Below are 13,443 nucleotides of genomic sequence, written 5' to 3' on the forward strand. Positions count from 1 at the left end.
GAAGAAATATCTGAATGAAATGGTTGGGGAAGCTTGGTTTTTCTGAGATACTTCCTATTTTTTATTTTCCGTGCATAATCGGTTAAAACTGAACACATTGTGGTGAGTCCGTCTGTCTGTCTGTCTGTCCATCCGACTGTTAAGGCCCTTTTTTTTTTTGGCTGAACGAGTAGAATTATCAAGTTTAAATACGTTTCTGTTACCAGGGTATACGGTTCGTCAGCTGTGCGAAAAAATTAAGCTTCTAAGGCAGGCATTTATGTCACATATTTCGACACTCGCGAACTCACACATCAAAACCCACAGGGTACTTCGTCTTGACAAAATCGCGAAATTTGACGTCAAGCAAGGTTTTACAACACAAGTAAAGGAAATAATTCGAAAATTATTTACTTGTTAATAAATTATATAAAAATATTTTTGTTGCCTTTTGTTATCCATCTGTCTGTCGGCCCGACAGTTAAAACCACCATTTCTCATGAACGGATAGAGAGTTATCAAGTTGAAATTTAAGTCAGGTACTAAGGCCGACGGTCTCTTGGCTATGCACAAAATTTAAGTCACTAAGTCAATATAATCAAAAATTTGGCCATTCTTATCATACATTGTGATGCTCGCAAACTTACTCAAAATCCATAGGGTACTTCCCGTTGATCTAGAATCATAAAATATGGCAAGAAGCAATTTTTCGCTGTAAAACTAAAGTAAAAAATCCGAAAACAGTTGCTTTGTTACTATACCACATGAAACTATACTTTTTACAATTTTCCATGTCTGTCTCTCTGTTGAGATTTTTTATCTCAGGAACGGACAGAAGTATCAAGCTGTAATTTATGTCACATACTGAGGTTGGCTATCCCTTGGCAGTATAAATCATATAGTTTCTAAGTCAATGCAGTCAAAAGATACGAGCAGATTTTTCGTATATTTTGATATTCGCAAAATCACTCATCGAAACCTACAGATGAGCTATCTACATGAATGTCGAGGCTAGTAGTCCAGCGGTTAGTCTGCCTTCGACAGCGGTGAGCCGAGCACGCCTTTTTTCTGTCTCCGCTGTTATGATGCTACCGAGCGAGCTCGCGTTTGTTTACTTCGGCGTAGCAAAAAATGGTTCAAATGGCTCTGAGCACTATGGGACTTAACATCTGATGTCATCAGTCCCCTAGAACTTAGAACTACTTAAACCTAACTAACCTAAGGACATCACACACACCCATGCCCGAGGCAGGATTCGAACCTGCAACAGTAGCGGTCGCGCGGTTCCAGACTGTATCGCCTAGAACCGATCGGCCACCCCGGCCGGCTTCTGCGTAGCAGCTTGTTTTAGAGTTCGGCTTTATCGACCATTATGGCATGTTCTTAGTGCCAAGCCACAATTAAATTGACTTTTCCTTTAGAACATAAAAGACCAAAGGCGTATGAAATAGAAAGGTTAATACGGCACGAAATGCGTCTCCCGCCGCTAGATGTTCTTAGAATTCGTTTTTCGATCCTCAATACTACCGTGTACATAACGCTGGGGAATGAAGAAAAATGGTTCAAATGGCTCTTAGCACTATGGGACTTAACATCTGTGGTCACCAGTCCCCTAGAACTTAGAACTACTTAAACCTAACTAACCTAAGGACATCACACACATCCATGCCCGAGGCAGGATTCGAACCTGCGACCGTAGCAGTCGCGCCGTTCCGGAGTGCGCGCCTAGAACCGCTAGACCACCGCGGCCGGCAGGGAATGAAGAACCGTGCGCTGACGTTTCGCGGCGCCACGATAACGGCCCAAGTTCCTATACTGTGGCTAACATACAGGGAAGGTCGTGACTAATCACGCTGGTTTTGGCCTCCGAACGATAGGGTGTTCGAACTCCCGTTTGAGATACTGACGGACGTTGTGGTGGCCACCTTTAAAACTTACGTAAACGTCATCAGTCACATTGCTGAGAACGTGGAAGACGTTCGAAACCTTCTGTGTCGTCAATAATGTCCGTCAGACAAAAACTGAACTGAGGAAATACATGCCTTCCTACCTGATTATTGCCAGCTGCAGAGCTGTCGTCATGTACGACGGCCAGCCACGCACTCAGCTTTTGGCCAGGAATTCCATGTCCATTGTGAATGTCTCCGACGTAGACTGGTTCTGATACCGGTCGGAGATGTCGCTCTCCTTGCGGAGCCCGCTGTGTTATCTCGATCTTACGCGTCTGCAGCGGTGCTGCCTGCGGCGCCCCCTCTGAGTCAGTCGATACCGGCGTCGACTCCCTTCGACGACGCGATGGACGTTCTGGCTCTCTCTCCTACAGTACTACCGGAGGCAGAATCGACGCACGATGACCGTTAGCAGACACAAGCCATCTGTATCGACCCCATGGTTGTTGATCATGGAGTAGTACCTACCTTCACTTTTCTGCCGTATGGCCACATGTCGGCCATCCGAGACGGAACAACATGTTTTAGGAAGCAACGGTCGCGAGGAAACTAAAGAGGTTACGCCATGCCCCTGCTGATGACCGCCTCCATCCAATGAGTGCACAGGATGACGACCCTCCAGCTGATGATGCCCTATGCTCTGACGCCCTGGCACCAGACGCCTCGCCGGCCGAGGTGGCCGAGCGGTTCTAGGCGCTTCAGTCTGGAACCGCGGGACCGCTACGGTCGCAGGTTCGAATCCTGCCACGGGCATGGATGTGTGTGGTGTCCTTAGGTTAGTTAGGTTTAACTAGTTCCAAGTCTAGGGGACTGATGACCTCAGATGTTACGTCCCATAGTCCTCAGAGCCATTAGAACCATTTTTGAACCAGCTCCGTCTTCAGTCAGCATCCACCTACGAAGACCGATCTCCCCCAGTTGCGTCTGATGATGTTGCCTCTCTTTCAGGAAGTGCTCACTGTGGATTTACAACACACATCCTCCATGCTTCCCCTACTGGTGGTGGGTGGCGATGCTCCTACATGACAATATCCACACTGAAACAGTTGCCTATCTCCCTGATGCCAGAAGTATGGCTCTCACGTTCTGTGGCGTTAGCGTCATCAACGTCTATGTATCATCTGGTTCAGGTCTCTACTATGAACGTCCCACTTTCTTCACCGAAGCAATTACGGCTCCCTTCCGGGGTCTGCAGGATACACTGATCATGGCAGGCGACGAACTCCACCCAGGTGCCCAAAACAGCCGCATCACTCTCCATGCACGTCGCTAACAGCAATTCTCCAGCATCTCAATCTTTTAGACTCTTCAGAGCAAATTGTTCGAGTTGAATCGATCCTGTTTATATCCCCCGCGATATTGTCGGTGACGTGCAGGCTGCTAATTCTAACCCATTGTGTTCTCTGACATGAAGCATATATCACTGCCATCAGTCTCTGCCTCCAATGGGTGTGGCGCGCTGGCGACATGGAAACTGTACACGATCCATTTCAGTTTACCAAACTGCTGGCACAACATCGAGACCACGGGGACAGCATGTCTTCGACGCCGTGATGCATATCAGTCAGCTCTGCCATGGTGGGTCCTCTGCACAAAGCCTTCCCTCCACAAGGCCTTGACTGGTTTTGGTAGGCAGGGTTTATGCTTCACCTCTCTCTGGGAACGTACTGTGATGCTGTATTCGCCAGAACGTCAGACGTTGGTGAATTGTGCTGAAGAACAGTTCACGTCCCTCTCTCGATGTCATCTTGAAGGAGCTATCGTCAGGGCACACATTCACCATGGGGTTTCGCAGGAGCGTCTATGCAACATGTGACAGCCTAAGGGACCACACTCGAACTTTGGTTAATGTTCTTTCGACTGATGATGGGCCACATAGATACCAAATGCGATATAGGATCTGCCCTCCATGCACATTATGTTATGCTGTACTCTGCACAATGTCACCACACTCTTAACATTATGACGGTCTTGCACCACTCCTTTGGCTCAGTTCCTGGTGATGCTAAGATGGATCTTGTTGCTCACATCACGAAGTCATGCTGCTATCCAAGCGGGATCTACAAACAAGACGCCTGGACCTGACGGCCTTCTACTAGAGTTTTACAGGACATTTCTCCTCTAATGACGCCAGTGTGGACGGAAATTTGTGGGGACAGTATGTCACCTCTCGTGCAGACCCCGGATAGTTTCCTCATTTTCGTTCACAAGCCTCAGGGTATATCACGGATATACGCTTACCGCCCATTGACATTACTCAATAGCGACATGAGATCTTTACCTAGCTTTTGGCTGCAACGCTTAAATGGACGGTACGTGGTTTTAGTTTCCCCTGATGAGACTTCATTGGGAGGTGCTAATAACATCCGCACTGCCCTCTTTCGCTTAATTGTCTTGCTCACGCTCGTCATTTGCCCGGACTTTTGGGAGCCCTTGACTTCAGTCTGGCTTTTGATCGGGTCCACCACGACTACCTGAAAGGGTAGCTTTGCAATATGTGTGATACCATGATACTGCCATAGACGTCGTGATGCGTCTCCTTTGTGAAGCTACCTCCTGTGTGCTCTACAATGGCTGTCTCATTCCTCCAATCCCAATCCGTCGTTCGGTGCATCAAGCCCACCCGCTCACCGAATTGTTGTATGCATTCACCTTGGAACTGTTGCCTATCTGAAATAAGAGGGTGGTCATGTATTCAGGTGCACTGCTTATGCGGTCAATGTCGTCATCGTTCTTCGTAGCGGTGCTCAGGTCAGGGAGTCACTAAGCTAGGTACTCTTATGGCGAAGCTTCTGGTAGCTGCCTTAACGTCCGAAAATCGAGCGCCGTGGACTTACTGTGATAGCGCTGGTCTATTGCGTGTAGCTGGTACTATCCTCAACTTTCGGCGCCTACTGTCCCAACTACGAGCTGGGTTCCTAGATTACCATTTAGCCTACGATCTTCTGCAAAGACACAATATGGAAACGCATATCTGGCATCACGTATCCCCCATGTGGCCCAGACACTTCCTATCCCACTGTTTACAGCCCGTCATATGCTAGCGGCATTGGGTTCATACGTTTGCCAGGGAATGCTGTTCAAGGTAATGTACGGGACCCTCACACTCCCACGGTGAAGGGGCGGTTTAGGTCTTTATCATGTCTCTGACAGAGCGATAGCCCTTTTTGTCAGCTCTCATGCTGTGGCGCCGTTGTCCTACGTGCCTTACCAGTCAGTTGCTGGAGGCCACTGATCACGCTCCCTCACAGCCCCTATTCAGCTATCGAACGCCCCACCCAATTTCTTTTACTTCAGCTATTTTTTTGATCGAACCATGTCCGCACTGCAATACTGCCAACGTGTTTGACATCCACACAGGCGGTCTATGGTTTTCTTCATCAGTACAAGTTGCTGAATGTGGTTGAGATAAAGAATCCCCACGTCCACTGGCGTGCCGTCTGGCGATCGGTATGCGCTCCTTATCTTGCCGCTGACGTCCGGTCTGCATGCTGCCTTACGGTCAATGAGAATCAAGTATGCCATCACGCATACACGCGATTCATCTCGCAAACAACCCGTTGTGTGTCTTCTGTGATTTTCTGGACTCGAACGAGCATCGTCCGATGTGCGGATCGGCGACAGGCCTCGGTTCTTGGTGCGACAGATGCCAACCATAATTACCAGTACGACTCCCATCAAATACCCCCTGCCGGCCGCGGTGGTCTCGCGGTTCTAGGCGCGCAGTCCGGAACCGCGCGACTGCTACGGTCGCAGGTTCGAATCCTGCCTCGGGCATGGATGTGTGTGATGTCCTTAGGTTAGTTAGGTTTAAGCAGTTCTAAGTTCTAGGGGACTGATGACCACAGCTGTTAAGTCCCATAGTGCTCAGAGCCATTTGAACTAGCCAAATACCCCCTCACCTGCTCCTCTTCCCGGACTCAGAATACTTCCCACAAACGAAGACGAACTCCCTAAAGTTGATTTGTGGTCACACAGGTTACTACGTGTTTGCTGTTGGCGACGGAAGAGTCCTTGATTTCTGACACTACCTTAATGAACGCCATTACAGACAAGTTTTCTCCAGTTTCCTTTGTCTTGTCTTTCTTAATCCACGACAGCGCTGGGGTGTTACTGCAACGAGGAGTTGATCCACACCTTTTCCACTCTTAGAACAGGTACTTTGTCTGGTCATCGGAATGTTCATCTCCATAAAACTTTGCGTCGATAGTCTCACTGAATCCAGTGACTTGCCGCTCACTCCTCCTCACGACGTTGGTATTTATAAAAATCAAAAAATGAAAAATAAATGAAGAACTAAATCAGTATTAGTCTTTGTACCTCTAGTCTACGTTCCCTACGCTTTCCTTGGTTCCTGGGAGAAGGGGATGATTGCCAGACCTCGGGTTGCGACCCCTGTCCACTTTTCCCGCACCCATCCTTTTGGGGGCCTGGCAAGTTCTTTTTTTTATAAAAAAAAGCGTCTCCTTGGAAACCGAGAGATGGCGGGATCGAACCTGTAACGGACCACGGATTTTTCAGTCTTCGTTTTAATGTAGCCTTTACCCCTCTACGATGCGAGGAGTCACCAGAAACAACTTGTGGTTCAGATTCCACACAAAAACTGTAGGTTTCCTTTCCCTGTTTGGATATCTGGGTTAGGTCAGAGACTCGCAAGTTACCGGAGAAGCTTTCAATAGAAAGAAATGCACGAGGCCCTTGGAAAAAAACGACAGTCTGTCGATGGTGTGAGTAAAAAATTTTGTTCCTTTACAGACACAATCACAGTCATAAACGGTTTCGGTCATACATTGACCATCTTCAGATTCTAAACGTGGCACACATGTTCATGCGTTGTCAGGCTCTGTTGATCCATTGAGGAACTGGGAGAGCAGGTGGTCGAACATTTAACAAAGAAATTCGCCCAACAGCTGCTCAAGTTGAGAAGTTTCTTTACTTTAATTCTACTATCAGTTTCGGCAATTCATTATGCCATCAAAAAAAATGGCTCTAAGCCCTATGGAACTTAACATCAGAGGTCATCAGTCCCCTACACCTAGGACTTCTTAAGCCTAACTGACCTAAGGACATCACACACATCCATGCCCGAGGCAGGATTCGAACCTGCGACCGTAGCAGCAGCGCGGTTCCGGACTGAAGAGCCTAGAACCGATCGGCCACAGCATCCGGCTCATTATGACATCTTCAGGCCCAATACGCACGTCTCAAAAATAATCGATAGTGACATATTTTTGGTAACATATTTCTGGATGTCGTAAATTCGTACCTCAAGTGCTTCCTTCGAAAACTTGGTTGCAGTGGCATGATGAATTACCGAAATTAGTAGCGAAAATAAAATAAAAGGACTTCCCAATATGCACGTCTGTTTGGCGGATTTATTTGCTAAATAAAGAATTGCACCAGGCCACTGAACCACACGAAATTATTATAATTACTTTTGTTGTTATTTACATAATTAAGGTCGTACAGAACCGTCGCAGCGCGAGTGCTACTCTCATTTGTCAGTTTTCTTATTGGCTGTGACATGTGATTTTATTATGTTTTTAATTGTGCCAAAGAGTGTGATAATTATGGTGAATTTTTTTTCTAGTAAGTATTGTGAAGGATAACCCACAAAATCAACTGAATTCCTACCATTCACCTGTCGCTGTGATACAGTATTACAACATTTCAGATGTGGGGAAGTAATTTGTTAGCCTAATGTTACTTCTTTTTGTATCTAACGCTATACAACATTTTACGATTTCTCTCACTTTTTACGTCACTTTGCTTCACCCGTGGCGCAGTAGCTTTCTAGTCTAACGGTTCTGCTTTTTAGGTCTGGTGTTATATTCAGTTATGATGGAATTACTTCTAGTCTGACGCTTATTCTTTTTGCAACCAGTTCTGATTGGTACAACAAGACTCCAGACTATATGCAAGCTGATGTGTTACACAATAATTGACTGTTCACTCAAGCGGCTGGGTAGCAACGTAGATAACATGCGAGTTGACGTAGGGTAAGGTATTAATGTTACCGTCATCATCCAACGATTTGATAAGCAGAAATATTTTGTGCGAGAGTCTTAAATGACAGTGGAACAATTTTTTTTTTTTTTCGAAAGTAATACAGTTAACGTTTCACGCCAAAGAGAGAGAAAATAACACACGTCTGTTTCTGACAGATAAAAACGTGGCTGTACACCAGCTGCCAGTTGCAGAACCGTCAATATGAAAAGCAACTCTTGAATGCGGAATGCGAAGATAACAGCCTTTCGCCGGCGCGGTGCCCGTCACGCTACGGGGTACGTCATGGGAAGCTGTGGGGTGGGTTTTTGGGGGGCATCGGGGACGGGTGAGCGTTTTTACGAACTCGCGCCAGCGTGGCGTCAGGTCGCAATTTAGGGGGTGACAGTACGTCGCTGCTGTAGCCGACGGCAGTAGCAGCGGCGGCGACGGCGGCAGCGCGCTAATTTAGACGGTGGCCGGGGCTGTCAGCGGGGGACAAGGTGTCCGCCTCAGCCGGGCGCCCATCGATCGATCGCCCCCATCGATTGGTCGAACGGGCGCGCCCTGATGAGAGCTGGCCGCAGGGGGCGGGCGCTCGGGCTGGGGGAGGGGGTGGCTGCCCCTTACCCAGGTCAGCCGCACCCCGCCGGCCGCACCGCGCGGGCGATACCGGGAGTCGTTAATTCCGCCACGATTTGCCTGCGAACGGCCCTGCGCCGTATTCGCACGTCGCCCTTTTTCTCGCCGGCCCAGTGGAGCCGCACCAAGAAATGGTGCTCGGCGCCGGAAATTCAGCCCTTCCAACTGCGTGACGTCAGCGGGGCAGTGAACGGCTGTTGCTGGTAACAGCGTGACCCTATAGGAGGCGTGTTTTGTTCGTGCCCTTGCAGTGGTCGCCACTATGTGAACACACTTGTTCTCCAATCAAGCACCCTCTTTGTTTCGCTGGTAAATGATCATCTTATAAAATTTCCCTGAATGAGATGATTAAATAAAAAAAAAAAAAACATGGTTCAAATGGCTCTGAGCACTATGGGACTTAACATCTGTGGTCAACAGTCCCCTAGAACTCAGAACTACTTAAACCTAACTAATATAAGCACGTCCCACACATCCATGCACGAGGCAGGATTCGAACCTGGGACCGCAGCAATCACGCGGTTCCGGACTGAAGCGCCTAGAACCGATGAATAAATTATTTGAAGGTTTTAGCTGGATGATGAAGCCAGTATATTTATTCACTGAATAAGTCGAGAAAGCTTCAATGTCTTACGAATTTCGCGTCGTCAAACATTTAACATTCACTACTGGATAACGCCTTCCTCGAGGCTTCTCCATACATTGCCGTCTTCAGGTGTATGCGTTCAGATTGCCTTCATTTCTGGAAAGTGTTTGACAGAGTATCCACCGGAGACTGTTAACGAAGGTCCGAGCATATGGAATACATTCCCACGTATGTGAGTGGCTCGAAGGCTTCTGAAGTAATAGAAGACAGAGTGTCCTAGGCGGCCAGCATTCCTCAGAGTAACAGTCTCTACAGGAGTGCCCCAGAGAAGTTTGATAGGATAGTTATTGTCTCTATTCCGCAGCTTCTTCAAGTACCGTAGAAGCTAAGCTCTGAAATTTTTAACAGATCTTCTGTCATCCTGTCCCTACTTCCTGTCAAGCCGGCCGCTGTGGCCGAGCGGTTCTAGGCGCTTCAGTCTGGAACCGTGCGACCACTACGTTCGCAGGTTCGAATCCTGCCTCGGGCATGGATGTGTGTGATATTCTTAGGTTAGTTAGGTTTAAGTGGTTCTAAGTTGTAGGGGACTGATGACCCTCATTTGTTAAGTCCCATAGTGCTCAGAGCCATTTGAACCAGCCTTCTTGTCAATGGTTTTTCCTCTGTTCTCCTGAGGATCTACATCATTCTTATCAGACCACCTAATTCTCACTAAGCTTCTATTGCACTGCATCTCAAAGGCTTGGATTTTCTTCTTTTCCGTTTTTCCCGCAGTCCATGATTCACTTCCATACAATGATTTCCTTTAAATGTACATCCTCAGAACTGTTTTTCTTATATTATAGTTATTATATTCATCATTATCACCAGTTTGCTGTGACCCGTTGCTTCCTTCTGAATGTTGCTGCATGTGGTGCCGATCATCACATCATCTAGGATCTGAAACCTCTTTCTCGCTCGTCTACTCTGTCCTTCTACACACCCCTCTAAAACTCTTCCGTTTTTTCTCTTAATGTATATCCAATCCAGTTTAGTTCCCTTCTTTTTATTACGTACAGTAATTGTCTTTGCTCTCCCACACGTCTCAGTACCTCTTCGTTTTTCCCGGTAGCCATCCAACTTATTCTTTCCGTCCTCCGCCATGTCCACATTTCAAAACCATGCAGCCTTGCTGTATCTTTCTTCTTCAGTATCCATATTTCGGCACCTTGTAGGTGGATACTCTGTACAAAACATTTCATTACTTTTTTCATCAAATCTTTGTCCACACACCTTCAGAATATAAAATACCTCTTTCTTCTAATTTGTTTCTATCCTGCTTCCGAGGTATTTCATGCTTTGCACATATTCTAATACTCCACCATTCAGCACTAAATATATCTTTTAATTTCGTCCTAGTGCCAGTACTTTGCTTTTCTCTTAATTGATATCCGTTCCATAAATCTTTCCTGTAGCTTTTGTTTTATGCAATATTTCCTGTAATTCCTTTTCACCTGTTGCTATTATAACCATATCATCTGCAGACCTCAATCGTCATATTCTTCTGTTTCCAATTTATGACATTTGTAGACTTCTTTTTATGAGGGCCTTCCTTACGTATGTTCAGTACCACTGTCAGACCTATACCGAAGTAGCTAACAGTTGTAATTCGCCCTTATACATGGCGGTGCGCAACGTAACTATGCCAGTACATGAGAAACAACGTGTTTTAATCGAGTTTATGACTGCACAAAATGTGATTCCAATTGGGCACCATCCCAAAAGTGTCTATCAAAAACTTCAACACTAGACACAGACAGGTGTATGTGTCCTATTGTAACGCTCGCAGCTCAACTGTCGAATACTAAGTCAGTCAAGAGAGCGGAGTTCGACAGTGGAGGGGGCCATGGCGAGCTGGACGAACTTTGCAACTCTGTCAGCAGATATCGTGCGTGACCTTTGACGGGCGATGATATGCAGAGGTCAAACAATGAGAAATCCTGAGTGCACATCAACTGTCAGAAGACACAGGCCACGTGGTGCGTAAAACTCGACCGTTTGAACTAGCGAGGGTAGCCGCCATGGCCAAACTAATTGAATAAAGAAAGTACGAAATAAGGGAAACTCTAAATAAAACAAGCGACAGAGAAACCAGTTCCATGATTTTAAAGACAAAAATTAGACGAGTGTGATAAGAGAAGTGATTTAGTTTACAAGGTTATTAAATGTTAAATGCTTTGGGTATGTAATGATCTACAAAAATTAATAACTCACTAACACCTTGTGCGATTTAGACAAACTTAGTGTCAGTGCTTACGTAGCAGCGAACTCTATAGAACCGTTAGACAGATTTTCTGCGAATATTACGTATTACAGACTACAGGCCAGGATGTATATTCTGCTTATTAAAAAGCGAATTTCCTAGTAAATAATACACGAAACATTAAATAGAGGTAGCTATGGATGTATGACGGAAATCAGCTTTAATATTTATTAGTGATATAACGACCAAAAATAGCACCATATGAGCAAAAACACTATTTGCATGAAAACCATTAAATGTAAATTTCCATCCAAATGCTTGTGTAATATGTATATACAAGATTAAATTTATAGTCTTTATTTGTTTTAGTAAGTCGTATGTGCATCAGCTTAACTCATGTCAGTTCGAGATTATAAGTAACAGCACACATTTTTGAGAACGCAGACTTATACACTCCTGGAAATTGAAATAAGAACACCGTGAATTCATTGTCCCAGGAAGGGGACACTTTATTGACACATTCCGGGGGTCAGATACATCACATGATCACACTGACAGAACCACAGGCACATAGACACAGGCAACAGAGCATGCACAATGTCGGCACTAGTACAGTGTATATCCACCTTTCGCAGCAATGCAGGCTGCTATTCTCCCATGGAGACGATCGTAGAGATGCTGGATGTAGTCCTGTGGAACGGCTTGCCATGCCATTTCCACATGGCGCCTCAGTTGGACCAGCGTTCGTGCTGGACGTGCAGACCGCGTGAGACGACGCTTCATCCAGTCCCAAACATGCTCAATTGGGCACAGATCCGGAGATCTTGCTGGCCAGAGTAGTTGACTTACACCTTCTAGAGCACGTTGGGTGGCACGGGATACATGCGGACGTGCATTGTCCTGTTGGAACAGCAAGTTCCCTGGCCGATCTAGGAATGGTAGAACGATGGGTTCGATGACGGTTTGGATGTACCGTGCACTATTCAGTGTCCCCTCGACGATCACCAGTGGTGTACGGCCAGTGTAGGAGATCGTTCCCCACACCATGATGCCGGGTGTTGGCCCTGTGTGCCTCGGTCGTATGCAGTCCTGATTGTGGCGCTCACCTGCACGGCGCCAAACACGCATACGACCATCATTGGCACCAAGGTAGAAGCGACTCTCATCGCTGAAGACGACACGTCTCCATTCGTCCCTCCATTCACGCCTGTCACGACACCACTGGAGGCGGGCTGCACGATGTTGGGGCGTGAGCGGAAGACGGCCTAACGGTGTGCGGGACCGTAGCCCAGCTTCATGGAGACGGTTGCGAATGGTCCTCGCCGATACCCCAGGAGCAACAGTGTCCCTCATTTGCTGGGAAGTGGCGGTGCGGTCCCCTACGGCACTGCGTAGGATCCTACGGTCTTGGCGTGCATCCGTGCGTCGCTGCGGTCCGGTCCCAGGTCGACGGGCACGTGCACCTTCCGCCGACCACTGGCGACAACATCGATGTACTGTGGAGACCTCACGCCCCACGTGTTGAGCAATTCGGCGGAACGTCCACCCGGCCTCCCGCATGCCCACTATACGCCCTCGCTCAAAGTCCGTCAACTGCACATACGGTTCACGTCCACGCTGTCGCGGCATGCTACCAGTGTTAAAGACTGCGATGGAGCTCCGTATACCACGGCAAAGTGGCTGACACTGACGGCGGCGGTGCACAAATGCTGCGCAGCTAGCGCCATTCGACGGCCAACACCGCGGTTCCTGTTGTGTCCGCTGTGCCGTGCGTGTGATCATTGCTTGTACAGCCCTCTCGCAGTGTCCGGAGCAAGTATGGTGGGTCTGACACACCGGTGTCAATGTGTTCCTTTTTCCATTTCCAGGAGTGTATTTCGGTAGGCAGCCACAGTAGAATTTGCATACAGACAGGACGCATGTGCGTCTGGAAGTCGCCTCGTGTGTATATTGCAAATATTTTCTAAATCTTCGGTTGTGACCTTGTAAAAGTTTCACGTGTGATTATCGCGAGGAGCTCTGAAATATTTTTAGTTTGTTGCATGGACTAACATTTGGGG

Source organism: Schistocerca serialis, chromosome 4 (assembly GCF_023864345.2).
Source record: "Schistocerca serialis cubense isolate TAMUIC-IGC-003099 chromosome 4, iqSchSeri2.2, whole genome shotgun sequence".
Taxonomy (NCBI): domain Eukaryota; kingdom Metazoa; phylum Arthropoda; class Insecta; order Orthoptera; family Acrididae; genus Schistocerca; species Schistocerca serialis.